This window comes from Mobula hypostoma, unplaced genomic scaffold (assembly GCF_963921235.1).
Source record: "Mobula hypostoma unplaced genomic scaffold, sMobHyp1.1 scaffold_51, whole genome shotgun sequence".
NCBI classification, from domain to species: Eukaryota; Metazoa; Chordata; class Chondrichthyes; order Myliobatiformes; family Myliobatidae; genus Mobula; species Mobula hypostoma.
This window is the reverse complement of record NW_026948233.1, coordinates 725538-741142: the sequence shown is the minus strand read 5'-3', so window position 1 is coordinate 741142 and position 15605 is coordinate 725538. Positions and strand designations below refer to the sequence as shown.

General features: G+C 46.2%; 1 protein-coding gene and 1 long non-coding RNA gene across 2 annotated transcripts in view; both read left to right on the top strand.

The window, feature by feature from the left end:
• LOC134342089 (uncharacterized) overlaps window positions 1-9881 on the top strand; it is a 41735-nt gene extending 31854 nt beyond the window's left edge. Inside the window, exon 2 of the long non-coding RNA XR_010016940.1 lies at window positions 9721-9881. This is a non-coding gene — a long non-coding RNA (uncharacterized LOC134342089). The remainder of the gene's footprint in view (window positions 1-9720) is intronic.
• Window positions 9882-11519: 1638 nt separating this feature from the next.
• LOC134342085 (NACHT, LRR and PYD domains-containing protein 3-like) overlaps window positions 11520-15605 on the top strand; it is a 70521-nt gene continuing 66435 nt past the window's right edge. The window contains exons 1-2 of the mRNA XM_063040029.1: window positions 11520-11688; window positions 14750-14924. The gene's annotated coding sequence lies outside the window, so the exon portion shown is untranslated. The remainder of the gene's footprint in view (window positions 11689-14749; window positions 14925-15605) is intronic.

Here is a 15605-nt window from a genome sequence, read left to right as displayed (position 1 = left end):
AAGACAGATGTCAGAGGGAGTGCGTTTCCATAAAGAGCGGTGGGTGTGTGGAATGCACTGCCGGTGATGGTGGTGGAGGCGGATGCAATTGAGTCTTTAAAGAGAATAGATAGGTACGTGAAGCTTAGAAAAATAGAGGGCTATGTGCGACGGTAATTCTAGGCTGTTTCGAGAGTAGGTTACGTGGTCAGCACAACACTGTGGGCCGAACAGCCTGTTCTGTGCTATTGATTTCTATGATTCTATGAAATTCAAGGGAAGTCTGCTATCCCACGGAGTGGTGACTAGCTGCAACCTGTCATCACAGGGAGAGTGAGAGGGGAACGGCAGGGATGGATTTTAAAATACTGATATGGAACAGAAACATAGGCAGGGACCAGATGGGCCGAGTGGCCTCTCTAGTGTACATTGTGAGTGTGGTAAAGACAGTAAGTACCTGAGACACGGGATTTGATACAGAACCGATTTATCTTTCACAGATCCGCAACATTAAACATCAGTCGACTTTCAGGCTATTTATCAGCAGAACAGACTCCTCCAATGCTCAGTGACCAGGGTTCAGTCCTGGGTGCGATGAGCAGCCACAAGAACTGCAGGTTCTGACAGTAACAGTCCCTCATGAACCTGCAGCTGCCTGCAGTCACCGTGATGGTTAAACATTTAACACAGAGCGGATTTGAACTTCCTCCCTGATGTGAAGTTGCTGGTGTTGCAGCAGCTGGGATGATTGAGTAAAACTCTTTACTCACTCCGGACAGAAATGTGGCCTCTATTTATTGTGAACTCACCGGAGCATCACAAGGTGGGTTAACTGAATGAGTCTCTTCGCACACACGGAGCAGGTGACCGGCCGCTTCCCAGTGAGAAGCTGTTGGTGTATCTGGGATGTCCCACTGAATCCCTTCCAAAATGAGAGCCAGTGAATGACGTCACACTGCTATAACGTCATGGCAATGTATCCAATCAGATCACGGACATGGACACGTGACCGGGCTCTCCTTGTAGCGAGTGGGGCGCTGTCTTCTCCAGCATCTCCGTCTTCACATTCAAGGATCGGCGGCATTCAAGCGCTGGTGAACTGACAAATACAGCGGGACTAACGTGCTGTTGTGTTTGAGTTTCCCATACACAAATCCTTTGCCTTTTCTACCTGTTAAAAGTTTACAAAGCACGTCAGTGGGTGAAAGACAACATTTTAACTCAGGTAATTTCAGTCTCTATGGTGCCTTATGCTTCGTACCCCGTAACTGGGTTGCCAAACCAGCAGAAATGGATCACTCAATTGGAGTCTGGATTACTGGAACTAAAAAAGTTTTATTAAGGAAATAAGCAACACAGTACTCTAATCAAAAGGATAATAAATGCAACAGTTCAGCAATGATAAACACACACATGTACACAGAACTAGGATAATAGGATCAATCAAGCTCTATCGTCGTCTAGGGGTAAATGACCAGTTTCAAAGTGACGAAAAGTTCAGTTCAATTGAGTTCAGTTCAGTTCACAGTAATCACTGCCGTGCCGGTGGACAGGGGGGCGGGGGAAGGAGAGAGAGAGCGAAAGCGAATGAATATTCAAAACGGTTTCCACAGAGACCTTCGATATTCCTCGCAGTCAGCTTTCGGCTGAGCCCTTTGTTATGTCTTCTGAGGTCACCGACTGTGACCCCTCCGTTTCAGATACGATCGTTCCTCTGCAGTGAACCTGGCACCCAGGCAAGGGCGGACACACAGCAGGTTCCCGCCGATCGTACCTTTCCACCCTGTGCGTCTATGGCTTGGTCCCGCGACCAGCCCTCCAAAAGACTCACACCGACTTGCAGGAGGCGCACCGCTTCCAGGGTCTCCTTACCTCGTGGTGTCGTGTGTGTCTTGCCTTAGCGAACCTGTCCCTTTTTATCCCCCTGCTGGGGTATCGCCTGTCCATCACACTTCAAACAGTTCAGGGTTCAAAAAGGAGCCGATCTTGACAAATACCCAGACCGGTGTCTCCTTCCGTTAAACTCTCTCGTCTCTTGATTAACATTTCCAAATGCTGCTCCATTGTCTTATTTATCTCTCTTTCTCCTGAAGACAGGTGGCAGATCAACTGTTGATCCCACTGGTGTCAGCACAGGACAGTTAACATCTTAATCTATGTGTACTTTTTGTAACCCTCTTTCGTCACACTTCTGATAAAAACACTGTCACAGCTCAAAACAATTTGGAGGAACAAGACTTCTTCTAACTGTCTACAGTTCCGGCATCAGGCACAATATCAAACTCTCTGCTTCCCTCTCGGTATCAAAATGGATCATTCCTCCCCTTCATCAGTCTGTGACTTGGCTCAGTTTGTCTGTCTCCTTCGCATTCGGAGCATGCGTCACACACCCACTGAGATCACATTTTATTTACACGGCTGCGACTGGAGACTTTCTGATTATTATGTCCCTCCTGGTGGTAAACTCAGAGTCAGCAATGGTATTGACCTTCAGGAGTAGGTGATTAGGCTTTCTTGTTGGAAATCGATAAACTGCCGGTAGTGTGTGGTTGGATGAGTGGGTAGTTTTCAGACCAGAAGGAGGTAGCGTTTGGAGTATCCCAGAGATCAGTCCCTGACCACAGTTGTTCACAGTTTAATGGCTTGGCTGAGGGAGCAAGATGTGAGATGTCCCAGTCTGCTGGTGACACAGAAACAGTGGAGTTGGGGGAGGGAGGCTGTTCACATGCAATTTCGTAACTTTGCAATCAGTACACTGTGCACTGTGGGGCTGCAGTGGCGGGTTCCATTGCTGGGATCAGTGCACAGTCACTGTGGGCTATGAGGACTTTGTGAATAAAACGCCATTCTCCAACTTAGAATCTCAAGCCGGGGAGCAAACCTATCGTTTGTATATATAAGTTGTATTTATGGCATTGAGATAACCAGATACTATAGCCCTCCACGACCTCTCTATCCAGTCCTTTCAACATTCGACTTCACTCGTCATCCGATGCATTGACATAGAACTTGCTAATACAAAAGTAAAATTTTCTCACTTACAACCCTCTGGCTTCTAAGCAAACAACGTGATAACAGTACATTTGGAAAGTGGTGAAATCATCGGACAACGTCAGCATGGATTTGTGAAAGGAAAATCATGTCTGACGAATCTCATAGAATTTTTTGAAAATGTAACTAGTAGAGTGGATAGGGGAGAAACAGTGATGTGGTATATTTGGATTTTCTTTTTTTTAATTTTTAATTTTTATTTGGTAAGGAATTCACAAGTATCATGTACTATTTCCACACATATCCTTTTCCATTTTTTATATGTATAAAACTATAATTATTTATACATTCTTAAGTACACATTGAGATGATATAAAAGGAAATTAGACACTTAAATAAGAGGCTAAGAGAGTTGTAAAAGAGTGCCTGAAGGCTTTATGTGTCAATGCAAGGAGCATTCGTAATAAGGTGGATGAATTGAAAGTGCAGATTGTTATTAATGATTATGATATAGTTGGGATCACAGAGACATGGCTCCAGGGTGACCAGGGATGGGAGCTCAACGTTCAGGGATATTCAATATTCAGGAGGGATAGACACGAAGGAAGGGGAGGTGGGGTGGCGTTGCTGGTTAAAAAAGAGATTAACGCAATAGAAAGGAAGGACATAAGCCGGGAAGATGTGGAATCGATATGGGTAGAGCTGCGTAACACTAAGGGGCAGAAGACGCTGGTGGGAGTTGTGTACAGGCCACCTAACAGTAGTAGTGAGGTCGGAGATGGTATTAAACAGGAAATTAGAAATGTGTGCAATAAAGGAACAGCAGTTATAATGGGTGACTTCAATCTACATGTAGACTGGGTAAACCAAATTGGTAAAGGTGCTGAGGAAGAGGATTTCTTGGAATGTATGCGGGATGGTTTTTTGAACCAACATGTCGAGGAACCGACTAGAGAGCAGGCTATTCTGGACTGGGTTTTGAGCAATGAGGAAGGGTTAATTAGCGATCTTGTCGTGAGAGGTCCCTTGGGTAAGAGTGACCATAATATGGTGGAATTCTTCATTAACATGGAGAGTGACGTAGTTAATTCAGAAACAAAGGTTCTGAACTTAAAGAGGGGTAACTTTGAAGGTATGAGACATGAATTAGCTAAGATAGACTGGCAAATGACACTTCAAGGATTGACGGTGGATATGCAATGGCAGGCATTTAAAGGTTGCATGGATGAACTACAACAATTGTTCATCCCAGTTTGGCAAAAGAATAAATCAAGGAAGGTAGTGCACCCGTGGCTGACAAGAGAAATTAGGGATAGTATCAATTCCAAAGAAGTAGCATACAAATTAGCCAGAGAAAGTGGCTCACCTGAGGACTGGGAGAAATTCAGAGTTCAGCAGAGGAGGACAAAGGGCTTAATTAGGAAGGGGAAAAAAGATTATGAGAGAAAACTGGCAGAGAACATAAAAACGGACTGTAAAAGCTTTTATAGATATGTAAAAAGGAAAAGACTGATAAAGACAAATGTAGGTCCCCTGCAAACAGAAACAGGTGAATTGATTATGGGGAGCAAGGACATGGCAGACCAATTGAATAATTACTTTGGTTCTGTCTTCACTAAGGAGGACATAAATAATCTTCCAGAAATAGTAAGGGACAGAGGGTCCAGTGAGATGGAGGAACTGAGCGAAATACATGTTAGTAGGGAAGTGGTGTTAGGTAAATTGAAGGGATTGAAGGCAGATAAATCCCCAGGGCCAGATGGTCTGCATCCCAGAGTGCTTAAGGAAGTGGCCCAAGAAATAGTGGATGCATTAGTGATAATTTTTCAAAACTCGTTAGATTCTGGACTAGTTCCTGAGGATTGGAGGGTGGCTAATGTAACCCCACTTTTTAAAAAAGGAGGGAGAGAGAAACCGGGGAATTATAGGCCGGTTAGCCTAACGTCGGTGGTGGGGAAACTGCTGGAGTCAGTTATCAAGGATGTGATAACAGCACATTTGGAAAGCGGTGAAATGATCGGACAAAGTCAGCATGGATTTGTGAAAGGAAAATCATGTCTGACGAATCTCATAGAATTTTTTGAGGATGTAACTAGTAGAGTGGATAGGGGAGAACCAGTGGATGTGGTATATTTGGATTTTCAAAAGGCTTTTGACAAGGTCCCACATAGGAGATTAGTGTGCAAACTTAAAGCACACGGTATTGGGGGTAAGGTATTGGTGTGGGTGGAGAATTGGTTAGCAGACAGGAAGCAAAGAGTGGGAATAAACGGGACCTTTTCAGAATGGCAGGCGGTGACTAGTGGGGTACCGCAAGGCTCAGTGCTGGGACCCCAGTTGTTTACAATATATATTAATGACTTGGATGAGGGAATTAAATGCAGCATCTCCAAGTTTGCGGATGACACGAAGCTGGGTGGCAGTGTTAGCAGTGAGGAGGATGCTAAGAGGATGCAGGGTGACTTGGATAGGTTGGGTGAGTGGGCAAACTCATGGCAGATGCAATTTAATGTGGATAAATGTGAAGTTATCCACTTTGGTGGCAAAAATAGGAAAACAGATTATTATCTGAATGGTGGCCGATTAGGAAAAGGGGAGGTGCAACGAGACCTGGGTGTCATTATACACCAGTCATTGAAAGTGGGCATGCAGGTACAGCAGGCGGTGAAAAAGGCGAACGGTATGCTGGCATTTATAGCGAGAGGATTCGAGTACAGGAGCAGGGAGGTACTACTGCAGTTGTACAAGGCCTTGGTGAGACCACACCTGGAGTATTGTGTGCAGTTTTGGTCCCCTAATCTGAGGAAAGACATCTTTGCCATAGAGGGAGTACAAAGAAGGTTCACCAGATTGATTCCTGGGATGGCAGGTCTTTCATATGAAGAAAGACTGGATGAACTGGGCTTGTACTCGTTGGAATTTAGAAGATTGAGGGGGGATCTGATTGAAACGTATAAGATCCTAAAGGGATTGGACAGGCTAGATGCAGGAAGATTGTTCCCGATGTTGGGGAGGTCTAGAACGAGGGGTCACAGTTTGAGGATAGAGGGGAAGCCTTTTAGGACCGAGGTTAGGAAAAACTTCTTCACACAGAGAGTGGTGAATCTGTGGAATTCTCTGCCACAGCAAACTGTTGAGGCCAGTTCATTAGCTATGTTTAAAAGGAAGTTAGATATGGCCCTTGTGGCTACAGGGGTCAGGGGGTATGGAGGGAAGGCTGGGTTCTGAGTTGGATGATCAGCCATGATCATAATAAATGGCGGTGCAGGCTCGAAGGGCCGAATGGCCTACTCCTGCACCTATTTTCTATGTTTCTATGTTTCTATGTTTCTAAATAGATAATTATGTACAGTAGTAATTCTAATCTATTGGGCTAAGTAATGGTATTAGTTGTTAAGAAACATAGTAACAATAGTTTCCATAAATCCCTTCTGGACCATTTCTTCTGGTCCAAAATGTTGTATGTAAGCCTATGTAACAACCATTGTAGGTGTTATATCCTAACTTGTTCATGCTTGTTCCTGCCCCCAGACATAATTATCCAATCCCTATGTACTTATTTACTTAATTTTTATCATTTTTTATACCTTTCCAAAATAAAAACAAAAACAAAAACAGTAAACATTTAGACTAAGGGTGCTCACGTTAGCAATATTACTATATTGATGAGAAGAGCAGTATAAATCATTAGGAGAGTCATCTAAAGTCTGCTCACATTGGGGTTATATATTCAATCCATTTATTCCAGATTTGATAAAAATTTTCTTTTTGAATTCTCAGGGAGTAGGTCAACTTTTCCATTTTAAATATTTCCAAGATAATTTCATGCCAATCTTCTAATGTAGGTGGTATTGGATTTAGCCTCTTTCTAGTGATTGATTTCCTACTTGCCGCTAAGAGGGCCTGCAGCAACTTTATATCTTCCTTCTGTTCAAAAAACAATACATGCCCCAAATACAGCGTCTCAAAGTTCAGAGGTATCTGGGTCTTAAGTACCTTAACTAATGTTCTGTGAATACTTTCCCAATATATACTTAATTTAGGGAAATCCCAGAAAATATGAAAATGATTTGCCTCCTTGGATCCGCAACTTCTCCAACACGTCACGTTTGTATCTCCATATTTTTCCTGATATGGGGTCTTGAATTATCTTATAATATTTTTCCAACTATGTTCTCTCCAAGTCAAAGAATTAGTTGAGGACCACTGAAAGCTGCATATTTTCCCCCAAGTCTCCTCTGAAAGTACTAACCCCGCTTCTTTCTCCCACTTCTCTTTAATATACAATGTGTTTACATTTTTAGCATGGGAGAGTACATTATATAATCGAGAAACTGATTACTAGGTATTGAACTGCAAGCCGAATTCAGGATCTTGAAAAATTCTAATTCTACTGTTGATAGGTCTGTATATCTACAACTCTGGTTAACATAGTTTCGTACTTGAAGGTACCTAAAAAAGTCATTGTGTTCTAGGCCATGTTTGGTATATTTGGATTTTCAAAAGGCTTTTGACAAGGTCCCACACAGGAGATTAGTGTGCAAACTTAAAGCACATGATACTGGGGGTATGGTATTGATGTGGATTGAGAATTGGTTGGCAGACAGGAAGCAAGGAGTGGGAATAAACGGGACCTTTTCAGAATGGCAGGCAGTGACTAGTGGGGTACCGCAAGGCTCAGTGCTGGGACCCCAGTTGTTTACAATATATATTAATGACTTAGACGAGGGAATTAAATGCAGCATCTCCAAGATTGTGGATGACGTGAAGCTGGGCGGCAGTGTTAGCTGTGAGGAGGATGCTAAGAGGATGCAGGTTGACTTGGATAGGTTAGATGAGTGAGCAAATTCATGACAGATGCAATTTAATGTAGATAAATGTGAGGTTATCTGAACGATGGCCAATTAAGAAAAGGGGAGGTGCACCGAGACCTGGGTGTCATTATACACCAGTCATTGAAAGTGGGCATGCAAGTACAGCAGGCGGTGAATACGGCAAATGGTATGCTGGCATTTATAGCAAGAGGATTCGAGTACAGGAGCAGGGAGGTACTACTGCAGTTGTACAAGGCCTTGGTGAGACCACACCTGGAGTATTGTCTGCAGTTTTGGTCCCCTAATCTGAGGAAAGACATTCTTGCCATAGAGGGAGTACAAAGAAGGTTCACCAGATTGATTCCTGGGATGGCAGGACTTTCATATGATGAAAGACTGGATCGACTAGGCTTATACTGTCTGGAATTTAGAAGATTGGGGGGGGGGATCTTATTGAAACGTATAAAATCCTAAAGGGATTGGACAGGCTAGATGCAGAAAGATTGTTCCCGATGTTGGGGAAGTCCAGAACGAGGGGTCACTGTTTAAGGATAAATGGGAAGCCTTTTAGGACCGAGATGAGGAAAAACTTCTTCACACAGAGAGTGGTGAATGTGTGGAATTCTCTGCCACAGGAAACAGTTGAGGCCAGTTCATTGGCTCTGTTTAGGAGGGAGGCCACGAACTTAGCAATCACCGGTCGTACAGCACCGGCACCTAAATAATCGGCACTGCACCCCTGCTCCAGTGGTCCGGCAGAACTCGGGCCAGGCACTTTCCCGATCCATTGGCCCCCGATTCACACTAACCCAGGATCAGGCCCAACTCACCGCTGCCCGTATTGGAAGAACATCGGCAACGCGCCTGCGTTTAGCAGGAGTTTCGCCGCCGCACCACCGGTGGCCGGAGGTCCTTGCAGCGCCACCAGTGGCCGGAGGTCCATGCAGCGCCACCAGTGGCCGGAGGTCCGTGCAGCGCCATCAGTGGCCGGAGGCGGGAAAGACAACGGAGAGGTAAATCACAAACACGACAAAGTCTGCAGACGCTGGAAATCCAAAGCAACACAAACAAAATGCTGGCGGAACTCAGCAGGCCGGGCAGCATCTATCGAAAAGAGTCAACAGTCGACGTTTCCAGTTAAACCCTCCTTCAGGACTGAAATGAAATGACGGAAATATCTGAATAAGATCGGGGCGGGCGAGGAAATGTCTCGCTGGAATGTGATCGGTGAAGCCAGGGAGGTGGGAAAGCTGAAGAGCTGGAGAAAATAGAATCTAAGAGGAGAGAAGAGTGGAGAATAGGAGAAAGGGATGGAGCAGTGGACCCAGAGAGAAGTGGTCAGCAGGTGAGAGGACGTGAAAAATCAGAGAGGAAGAGAAGGAGTGGGAGGGAGGGGTGATGGAGAGATTTGTTCACCGGAAGGAGAAATCGATATTCATGCCATCGGGTTGGGGAGGGGGTACTCAGACGGAATATAAGGTGCTGATCCTGGACCCTGAGGGTGGCTTCAACCTAGCACAAGAGAAGGCGATGGGTTGGCACGTCAGAACGGGAATGGGAATAGGAATGAAAATGTTTGGACACCGGAAAGTCCCGCTTGAAGCAGATAGTTCAAAAGTTAATTTATTATCAAAGCAGATATCCATGAACAACTCTGTTATTTTTTACTTCTCCAAAGAGCCACGAAACAAAGAAAGAACATTAAAGTCGTTCAGAGAGAAAAATCAAACTCCCACCCCAACCCCCACATCAAAAAGAACGGCATGCCGATCATCAGCCCCCAAAACCCACCCCTCCCGCACAAATGGGAACAACAACATCGACCCCCCACCCCCAAAAAAAACAACCCTACCCCGCACAACTGCGGAGGATCTGGTGTCACCGGTGTCGAGGCGGCCGCATCGGGAGCAGCGGACACAACGGGCGACCCCGGAAGATTCACAGGTGAAGTGTCGCCTCACCTGGAAGGATGTTTGGACAACGGAGAGAGTTCGGCCGTCCGGCCCTTTCACTGTGACACCCCGAACTCCACATCAAATCCGTCCACACGAATCTGGGTGAACTTTAATGACCAATAAATATAATTCCTCTCAGCGATCAGCTGTCTGAGTGATTCCCTGACTCTGAGAGGAAGGGGTGTCTCTGGTCCACATTGTCGGGGTGTTGAGTTTACCAGGAGACAGAGACTGCAGGGACGGGAGGTTTTCTGTTGACTAATACACTGTGTGTGGACCCCGCTGGCAATTCTGGTGTTGTGACCCGAATGGAGACAAACACCAGGCTGCCCACTCCACCAACAACACGGCACAGCCGGACACATAACAGGGGACTTTACATCTCACAACACTGGATTCAGTGATGAAACCCGGGATTAATGTTGTTGTCCCACTGAAATCATCAGAAACGTCCATTCAGGTGTTTTTAAATACCAGCGCTCCCCCACAGGTGACGTCACACAGGCGCACCCACGCACCTGACGTCACACATGGACTCCCCACAGTTAGATCTGCCCTCACGTGCGCGGTATGTTACGTCACCCACGCGCTGGTGAGCTCGAGCTTTATCGGTTTAACGGCTGGGCTACTAATCACGTGACCAGCCCCTCCCCCACCGCTGTCAAAAGAGGATTCAGGAGATGCCCTATTCCCATTGGTGCGAACCGATGTCAATCACCGGTTACAACCAATAGTGGAAGCGGACCAACCGAGAGGGCGTTACCCCGCTGAATTTGTCTCCCGAGTCAAAGCGGAACAAATCCCAAAGTAAATGTCCGCTTTCTGATTATTTCCATTTCCCTCCGAGGGAAGTTGGGGCGTTTGTGAAGCGTCTCCTGCGGCCGGAGTCTGATGTGTCGCTGAGAGGTAGGAGGAGACCGCTCGGCCCGTCGGTTTGATGCCGGTTCCCCGGGGAGGGAGAGGGGGATTTTATTGAAAGGATGAAGACGGTGAGAGAGGGGGCGGACAGGATGTTTGTCCCGGTGGGGACAGGAGGGGCTCATCTGTGGAAATGTCTGAGCCCACGGTGGTGGCGAGCAGAGGGATTCACCACATTGGGGGGCAAACACCGGCAGACTGTTGCCCTGCAAGCGGGGCCAATGGTCCGGGCAAAGTGACAATTATTTGTGTTTTGTTGAGACTGTACCTGGAATATGGTGTAAAATCCCGCTCCCCACACTAACACGGGTCATACAGACCAAAGAACAAACTGCCGGAGGAACTCAGTGGGTCGGGCAGCATCTGTGGAGGGAAATGGACCGTCAACATTTCGGGCCGAGACCCTCCCTCTGGACTGAGAGTGGACGGGAAATAGTCAGAGAAAAGAGGTGAAGGGTGGGGATGGGGCAAGAGCTGGGGAGTGAGAGGTGGATCCAGGTGAGGGGGAGGTGGGAAGGTGGAAATAGTGACGGGGGTGGGAGGTGAGTGTTTGGGGCAACACGGGGCTGCAGATGGTGGAAATTAATTCAATGATCGAGGAGATGCGGATCGGGCAGAAACTTGTGTCTGAGATGGGAGAGCTGTAAATGTGAAATAAAGTGTGAAATGCGACCGATGGGTCGGGCAGCGTGTGAGGGGCGAGGAGACGTCACCGGGTCACGTGGGAGACCCTCCATCATCACGTGATCCCGTTTTAACGCAGATCGGCAGCATCTGCGGGTTTGTCTCAGAGGCCCCGCCCCCCGCTCTGATGACGCAATAAGAAGATTGCGCATGCTCAGAGTCCCGGGATCGGCTGTGATTTCTTTTCCCCCGTCTTTGTCGAAGCGGGTCCGGAGCGGCGGATCGTCCGCGGGATCCGGATCGGGATCGGGATCAGGGGAGGGTCAGGGTCCTCGCCCCCTCGGGCGGGGAGCCGGGGATGGGGGACGGATCATTATCTGCCGAGCGAGTCCGACAAGATCCATGCGGTGAGTACTGAGTCCGGTCCCGACCGATGCTGGGCAGTGAGTCCCGTTTACTTCCCCGAACTCGCGGTCTCACCCCGCCTCCTGGACAGAACCTGCTGGGGTCGGTCCGGGTTGTGAGACCTTCACCCCGAACCTTGGGGTACTTTCCATGGTGTGTTGATAAAAGTTGGTCAGGGGAGAAGGGTAAATGCTAAATTTCCTGTTGTTTTATCTTTGTCATTTTCGAACCATTTATATAGCAGTATGTACTGTTAATTCTATCTCTGTGTATTGCGGGAGGACCATCAGTGATCGTCCTTGATCCCTTCTCCCACCTGGTTCTATCTGCTTATTCCCTGTCCATCTTGTTCAACCTCTGTCCAGCCTGTATCCCACCAATGATTACATATCAACAATCTCTCTTCTACCGTTGCCTTCATTGTGAAGTATTTTGCTTTACTGAGTTATTTCTGAAATCGGTGTTTGTTACCTGGAATTACCACAGGATTTATTTAATGCAGAATAACGAAGGATAAATACAGTCACCACAATTTTAGTTTCAAAGTTACCAAATGGCCGCTGTGTTAATCTTTGTCAACAGGAGACTCCCTACATTTAAAGTGGAGTCTGTTATTTCCTGTTTTGGTCATTCTTGGAGAAGCAATTCCCTCGTTGCCAGGAACAGCCACAGGATCTGCAGGGCGTGGTGCACATTTTTATCCCTCTCTGGTCACTTCCCCTCATTGAGAGTTAGTGGCCTTGGGAGCAGATGTAATAGACTGATAGTGGGGTGGGGAGGATGTTGTGAGCATTCACTGTATCGACTGAATTAACCCTGTGTTGGAATGAAGAGAAAACTAATGAATGTGTGCATTGCATTTGTGCAACTTTGTTCAGGCCGTCACAAACGTCTTGTAATCAGTCAATAGTTCTTCATAATTTCACGAAAGAAGGGAAAATGCTGGAAACGTTCAGCAGATCGGGCAACATCACTTCTGTTACTGGGTCCTTCACAGTTTCTCTTTCCACAGATCCAATCTGATGTACTGAGTTTCCAGCATTTAATTTCAATTTGAAATGAAAAGCATACAGGAAATGTGATGGCCAGTTGTGCTGGGCAAAATCTCATTTAACAATAAGATAATGATAAAATGTGTTCAATTTAGCTGCTGGAGACAATGTGAAACATATTCCTGCCTGCTGGTGACCCATGCCCAGGTTTTCCAGCCCAATTTCTGGCCCAGTGAGAGGATTATCAGGTTCCCATTCTGACATAGGTTGATGCAGGAGTGTTAGTTTTTGAACTCCGAGTGGCCGAGACACGTCTGGGAAAATTAGTGCATCGCCTATTATCCTAGGATATAGACTCCGGGCATATGCAACTGTTAGTATTTGGGATTTGACTGGGTTAGTACTTCTGTAGATGGGGCTGGATTAGATTAGGTTATGAGGACATGTAGTCCTCTTTTATTGTCATTTAGTAATGCATGCATTAAGAAATGATACAATATTCCTCACAGAAACACAGGACAGACCAAGTCTGAAAAACTAACAAAAACCACATGATTATAACATATAGTTACAACAGCGCAACAATACCATAACTTGATGAAGAACAGACCATGGGCACAGTTAAAAAAGTTCAAAGTCTCCCGAAAGTCCCACATCTCACGCAGACGGGAGAAGGAAGAAAACTCTCCCTGCCATGCCTGACCACAGTCCGACTCTGAGTCGTAGGAAAACTTCAAGCTCCGATCAGCCCTCTGACACCAAGTACCAAGCACCATCTCCGCCAAATGTTTCGACCTCAGCCCCGGTCGCCAGCAGCAGGCAAAGCCAGGGATTTTGGGGCCTTCTCTTCAGAGATTCTCCATCACACAGTAGCAGCAGCAGCGAACCGGGCATTTCAGAAGTTTCTCCAGATGTTCCTCTGTGCTTCTCACGTCTGCCTCCATCAAATCAGAATTGTGCATGGCATCCTACTTACAAATACGATATCATTTCACCGGAGAGCTGCACGTGCTGCATCGCACCACCATCTTCTCCTCCTGCCTGGCGGGGTGAAAGGATGTTCCTCCTTCCACAATGATTCAGAAGTCCTGGGTCACTGGACACTGGTTGTGGGGAAATCCTTGATGTGGGGACGATGTGCGAGGATTCTGGGGTCGGTAAGTGGCACAGTCAACTGTGTGACCCTATCACAGATCTTAATCCTGGCGAAATGGATTTGGGGATCGAGCTGCTCGAGCTCATGAGGTGCTGAGCAAGTATTTCTGGTTTGGGATCAGATGTTTGTTTCTGGAGTTCCTTTGGAAGCAATGATTGGTAATCTGAGGAGAGAATGAGATCCCATTCCATCCTTCACGGGAAGAAGCTGTGATTAAACGTTTGGAACAGTAGAATTGGACCCAGGGGTTCAGTGTTCAAACTGTGTTTGGAAATTTCTCCTCACTGTCACCTGTCTGTTAGTCAATGCTTCTGGGCCTGTTCTTGGTGGAGTTCAGAGGGACTGTGAAGGTGGTGGTTAACTAAACCTACTGAATGCTGAAAAGCCTGGATACACTGGACTTGGTGAGGATGTTTCCATTAGATGGAGAGGCTGGGATCTGAGAGCACAGTCTCAGAACAAAGAAGCTTCCCTTTAAAACTGAGACGAGGAGAATATCTTAAGTAAAGGGTGGCTGATGTCTGGAATTTGTTGCCACAGAGTGTGGTTGAGGCTGCCATTTGGGTATACTTAGGGCAGAGATTAATATATTTGTGATTGCTAAGTAGTTCCGGGCTACAAGAGGAAGGCAGGAATATGGTGTTGGAATAAAAATCAGCCATGGTTGAATGGTGGAGAAGTCTCGATAGATCGAATCACCTAATTCTGTTCCTGTGTCTTATGTCTTGCCATGACTGAATGATGACTCCTTCATATCCCATATCAGATTTTGGGATGTATCAGGGACAATTACAGATTTGTTCACTGCGATCATTATATTTGTCTTCAACGTTTAAATTTCAGTGTTTTGTTTTTTGGAACATTGAGCAGAAATGTTCTCCTTTGTATTGTTAACATGCTTCATTATCTCTCTAGTTAAAGTTAGACCTGCGGTGAGAGATTTATTGGAAGAAAAGCCCACAACTGGAAGCAAACCATGACTGAAGACGAGGGAACAGCAGCAAGTGAACCAGCCCGAGGACTGACAGCACCAACTGGAGAGAACCCTTCTGACTCAGAGTTTCCATCGATTCAGTCAGGAGAAAGTCTGGTGAGTCTCATTTACTCAAACACTGGTCCTTTAGACATTACCTATCTGCAGAAAGGAAGGTAGGAGATAGTTGGGGTGAGACTGAATGTGACCAGAAGTACCAGTTATGCCTCTATCAGACCCAGTTGCAGTCACTTCAGGTCTGGTGATGTGCTGTCAGTAACCCATCTCTTTAAAGTCACTCACATTCCCTCAGTGTTTACTCATTTCAAGGTCTTGCATCTTGTGAAGTAGTTTTTGGTCACCTCTCAGTGGGGAGATGGAAACAAAGGGGAGAGTTTATACTGAATATCGTTCAAAAAAAGTAATTCTTTGAATTTACTTGCTGCAAACTTGCTTGGACTTATCTTCTTGGAGTGACAGAGAATGAGAGGTGACCTGATAGAGGTGTATAAAATGATGAGAGGCATTGATCATGTGGATAGCCAGAGACTTTTTCCCAGGGCTGAAATGACTGACATGAGGGGGCAGAGTTTTAAGGTGCTCGGAAGTAGGTAGAGAGGGGATGTCAGGGGAGTTTTTTTCACACAGAGTGGTGGGTACAGAAGGCATTGCTGGTGACGGTAGTGGAAGCGGACACAGTAGGGTCTTTTAAGGGACTCTTAGAAGGGTACATGGAGCTCAGAAAAATAGTGTTGTGCAGTTGGGTAATTCTAGACAATGGTTGGCACAATATTGTGA